Consider the following 6,000-nt stretch of genomic DNA (forward strand, 5'->3'; position numbering starts at 1 on the left):
AGTTGGCTGTTCCACTCCTTCATTGGAAAAGGAGAGATAATCAGTGGTACAAATGATCATGACTATATTTTTTAATAAGGACTTTACAGCATGGTGTCTTGCATCTTTTACACTTGCTCTTTGAATAAGTCCCATCAGGCTTGGCTTGTGGCAAGTGTCTAGTAAATTTTTGCTGAATGTTGTCTTTCCTGGAGACAGTTGAGTACTATATAAAAGGTGCTGGGCTACAGACTGAAATACAATCCCGCTCTGGGGAGCACAGGCAAGTAAACAGAGGAGTATAAAATAGGACATGAGTGTGTGGTGATGGGGAAGCATGGGCAGAATGTACCCAACCAGGACGGGCAGTCAGAACAGCTTCTGCAAGAAAGGGAAGTGTCCACTAATGCCTAAAGAAAGAGTGAGAGTAAGCTAGCCAGGCCAGTTGCAGGAAGAAAGAATTTTTAGAGGGTGCAAGCATGAGCTGGGATGCATCCTGGGAAACAACCAGGTGTGCAGTGAGATTGGGACAAGTCAGGTAGAGGCTGAAAGGACATTGGGGTTCAAACATCAGGAAGGGAAGTATGTACTGGATGGTATGGGACTCTGGTTTATGTTTTAGCTTTCTTCATACCTGTTGCTTTGCCTTCTCCTTTATCACAGGGCCCGGAAGCCCTGGGAACTGCATTTCCCAAACACTCTTGCCACCAGTGTTCTGCATTAGTGAGATGCACTCATGTGAGATTTGGAGGGCAGAAATTAGGCCAAATCCTATTCTCCAGCAGTTGATAGTGGATACAGGGTTTGAGCAGATGTTGGATTTTTGTAGCAAACTGGGGGCTCCCATGCCAGGAGGGCACCATTCCTCCTGGAGGCTGTGGAGGAATTGGGAAGCCAGCCAACCTGGGCTTAGAGGCAAGAAGAAAATAAGGAAGCTTACAAATGTAGTCAGACTGAGGAAGAGGAGGTCCTGAATGAGTACAGTAGCTATTGGGAAGAGTGGAGAGGGCAGACGCAAGGTTCGTATGAGCTATTGGGTCTAAAAATGAAGAAACTGAGAAACACTATCTACAGAAGAATACAATTAGTATGGCCCTAGTAAGAGCAGCATTTGGTAAGATTATGCTCAAGCAAATTGAGAGCCAGCTTTGAATTATTTCCCTTGCATCTAAGTGCGAGAGCTGCTGGCTAAGACTTTTGGAGGAAGTGAGATAGATTTCTTTGGTTCTCAAGGGATGAGTATGCTTTGGATAACTTCTTTCATCCTTCTTCCACCTTTAGCAAGCTTCTGTTGTATCCCTTCTATGTACAAGGTGCTCTGCTAGGTGGGTGTACACATATTACATGAGGTGTAGGCATTGTCAGCCACCTTCCTGGACAACACAAGAACTGGCCCCAAGTGACCCAGTTAGAAGATGACTAATGAAACCAGAATCTCCTGATGCCAAAGAGAAACAAGTACTCTTTCCACTCTCTTCCATGTTGCCTCCGAGTAGGAGTGTCACAGGAATGTTCACAGGTTAGATGTGTGTGGGTTGTTCCAAGTAGATCAGTCTGGACTGAAAGGTGTAGAGAGTGGAGAGGCTCATTGGAATGTCCCAGTAGAAAGTAACTGCACTGTCCTTGTAGGAAAACTACTCACTCTTCTCCCACAGGAGCTTTGGTCTATCCTATCTGAAGTTCTGCACTTAGAAACTTATTTCTTTGGGCTATTTATTTTTATAGAGAGCTCCTACAAGTCAATATGACAAAAGCCAGTAAGGTAACAGAAAAACATGCAAAGATCTTGAACAGATATTTTGCACTGGCCAAAGGACAAAGGAGATCATGGATGTGGCCCACCCCAGTCAACCTGGAATGTAGGGTGGAAAATGGATTTAGAAGAGTACATGAATGATACCCAGTGGTTCCTTTAATCCTGCAGATTCCTTCTAGAAGAGTCCTTTCATTAAACTCTCCTTAATTCCTGCCTTGTATGTACTGGGACAAGATGCATACATCCACATACAAAACATTTTTCCCCCCCAGTAAATGTCCTGAACCTCCTTTCAGGTAACTTTAAAATTTTAATCATGGTGAAATACACATAAAATCTGCCATGTTAACCATTTTTCAGCGTACAGTTGAGTGACGTTAAGTACATACATTCACCTGGTTGTGCGACAATTTCCACCACCCATCCACAAAATTATTTTCATCTTGCAAAGCTGGGACTTTGTAGCTATTACATCATTCTCCTTTCCTTTCTCCCTCCAGCTCCTGGTCTTTCACCATTCTACCCTCTGTATCTGAATCTGACTCCTCTAGATATCTCCTGTAAGTGGAATCCTATAGTAATAACTCCTGGGTGACTGACTTGTTAGCACACTGTGTTCAAGGTTCATCCATGTTGTAGCCGGTGTCAGAATTGCTTTCCTTTTTAAGGCTGAGTAATGTTCCATTGTATGTATATACTACATTTTGTTCATTATTCTGTTTATAGACACTTGTTTTCACCTTTTGGCTATTTGGAATAATGCTGTCATTAGCACGGGTGTGCAAATACATATTGAAAACACTGATTGCAGTTTTTTGGGTTTATACCCAGAAGTGGAATTGCTGGATTGTATGGTAATTGTTCTTAATTGTTGAGGAACCACCATACTGTTTTCCATAGTGGCCACAATATTGACATTCCCTCAAACGGTGCATGAGGGTTCAGATTTTTTTCACATCCTTGCCAACACTTGTCTTTTTGTTGTTGTTGTTAGCAGCCATCCTATCAGGTATGAGATGGTGTCTCCTTCTGGTTTTGATTTACATTTCCCATATGATTAGTAAAGTTGAAGGAAATAACAAAGATAAGAGCAAAAATGGACAGAAAAAGCAGTAGAATGAAACTAGAGCTGGTTTTTTGAAAAGATAAACAGAATGAACAAATCTTTAGCTGGACTAAAAGACTTGGAATAAAAAATGAAAGAAGGAACATTTGAATTAATAACACAAATACTCAGGATCATAAAAAACTATGAGCAATTACATGCCAATAAATTAGGTAACCTATAAGAAATGGGTAAATTTCTCGAAACATAATTTACCAAGACCTGAATCATGATGAAATAGAAAATCTGAACAGACCACCAGTAAGGAGATTGAATCAGTAACAAAATATCTCCCAACCAAGGAAAGTCCAGGATCAGATTGCTTTACTGGTAAATTCTATCAAACATTTAGAGGGCAATTAATGCCATTCTTTCTCTAATTCTTCCAAAAAACAGGGTATGGTACACTCCCAAACTTACTTCACATGGCCAGCATTACCTTTATATCAAATATTATAAGAAAATTACAGGGCAGTATCCCTGATGAACATAGTTGCAAAAATTCTATGGTCCCTTTCAGTATAATATCATTAAAAAGTCAGAATAACATCCAAGAAGAATTTAAAAGCTAATTTAAATCTTCAATGTAGTCTCCTGAGCAATGCCAAGTGAGGATCCCATTCACAGCATACCACAAATCATCATAAAATTTGTTCTCCAGTTAGCTTATCTACACTTTCCCACAGCCCCACACCTCCCAGCCAGTAGCTGTACCCAATCTTCCTTTATTATGTCAAACTTTTCCAAAATAGTCCTGTAAATCTCTACCTGTGACATTTCCTCTGTTGTCCCCAACCCCCACTGTACCTTCTCACCTACCTCTGGCTCTTCAAGACCTAGTCATTCCTCTCTGGGCCCAAGCCCATCTGTAAGATAGAACCTAACTCCTGTTCTTCCTATTTCCCACAGTATTTCAAAATGAAACAAGAGAACATATGTGAAAAGTCCTCGTCAATTGAAAAATGCTACAAATGTAGTTTAGTGTAAGATTTCATAGTTTTAAGACATACAGTTGTCTATTCCAAGTTTTCTTTCTTTTTTTTTTTTTTTTTTTTTACTTATAAGGGAAAACACAATAACATCCAAAACTTTAAATAAGTGTGTTATGGTATCCAAAAATATATTTTGTGATCCAAAAACACATGAAGACTCTGACACAGCTGGGCTCCTGACCAAGGGCCATGTGTTTACCACCAAGCTCGAGAGATCTACCTTGTACCTCTGGATGGTGTGCTCTAGGAAAGTGTACATCTCTAAATCCTCCTCAGGTATTTTAACCAGGGCTCTGGCTCACAGACCAAGAGAAAAATGGTCTTTCATTGAGTGTCTGAAACACTGAAATGAGGCCAATCTGTCTCAAAGGGAAAAAAGTTTTAGGGTGGTCAAGGGGACAAACGGAAGAACTTGAATTCTTATAGTAGACATGGAGTCTATTTTTCTAAACATATCTTAACTCATCTAAACATTACACAACTTGAAGATTCCCTGTTTTACTGAAGATGAAACAGAGGCTCCAAGAGCTAAAATAATTTTTCCAAGGACATTAGGCTGGTAAATAGTAGAGTAGGATATTTAACTCGGGTCTATCTGTTCTGAAGAGCATGGTCTTAACTTCTGTCCCCTACCTGTGAGGGGAAAATGAATGGTCTCCTCTTTTCCCTCCTGCCCTTTGTCCTCCTGACCCAGGAAGCCTCTTGATTCTGAGGAAGGCAGTTTACATAAAAGAGTTCTCAGGCTGAGCTTTTTCAGTGACTCCAAGTATCTCTGAGCCCATAGGCACATCATGCAGCCTCTTGGATCCTCAGCTTCCTCATCTGTAAAATGGATATAAGTTTGTGGTAGAAAACCATAGGCCATATATATTAAGCCTATGGGTAAACCTTTGTGGTATTAAATTTTTAAATAAGGTTAGAGATAATGCTTTTAACATGTGAAAAGAATTATACTTCATTGAGATATGAAAATAGCCTCATTTTTCCTGGTTAGATAACTAATAAAAGCCCATATCTTTAAAAATGCCAAAGGATATTTAGTTGTTTAGGAAAACATATAAATACTATGGATTTGCTAGTAATCCCAGAGTTTGGGTCCAGTTCCAACACTCAGTAGCTATTGATTATTGGCAACTTACATAACTGCTAAACAATCTGAAAAATAAGCTCAAATGAGATTTAATGTAGTAAAGCTTCCAGTCCAGAACTTGGCACACAGGTGCTTTCTAGTGAACTAAATGGGTAGCTTATTCCAAAAACCCAGTGAACAACCATTCCAACATCTGGATCTAAGATTACAAATAGATGGCTATGTATTCATATAAAAAGGTCCTGTTAATCATACATCCAACTATTCTATCACACCTCTTTACTTTTCTTATTTCTGCCAGTGCTGTAGTCAGATCTACTAATGTTTCTATACTAGTCCATTTTGAGAGTCCCCTACCAGTCCCCTTGTTCCACTCTGGCCCTCCTCAAACAAGTTGTGGTAGGCAGTCTCCAAAATGACCCTTAATGATCTTTGTGTCCCGATATCGATGCTCTTGTATGGTCTCCGTCCACATTACATCAGAGCTGAAACCGCTTATATCACCAGTAGACTATGATGGTGGTGACAATGTGTGACTTCCATGCTAGGTGATAAGGACATTGCAGCTTCTACCTTGGTCTCTTTAACTGCCTACACTCTGGTGCAAAGCATTTGACATGTTTGGTTACTCAAGCAGAATGGTGGACGCACAGGTGTAAAGGAACAGAAGCCTTCCATGGACAGCCAGTGCCAACTTGCCAGCCATGGGAGTGAGTAGAATAACCTGTCCTTCCATTTTCCTGAGACTTCCCTGGATGTAGCCCTGGAAGGTCTACATCCTTGGAAACCCCTCCATCCCTTGCAAAGCAGAATGGTTGCTTTACCCTATGCGTGAGTCCCCTTGGAAGTAGGTCCTGCAGCCTCCGCTGACCTCTTCTTGAACCTCCTGAGAAACCCTGAGACAGAACTGCCTGGCCAAGCCACTTCCGAATTTCTGATCCTCTAACTGTGAGAGATAATAAATATTTATTTTATGCCACTAGGTATTGGAGTGTTATGCAGAAATAAGAAACTAATAAACAAGTCTCATTTTCGGAACAAGATTAATATAACTCAAGTCCATTACCTATCATTGGGC

Source organism: Halichoerus grypus, chromosome 5, assembly GCF_964656455.1.
Source record: "Halichoerus grypus chromosome 5, mHalGry1.hap1.1, whole genome shotgun sequence".
NCBI classification, from domain to species: Eukaryota; Metazoa; Chordata; class Mammalia; order Carnivora; family Phocidae; genus Halichoerus; species Halichoerus grypus.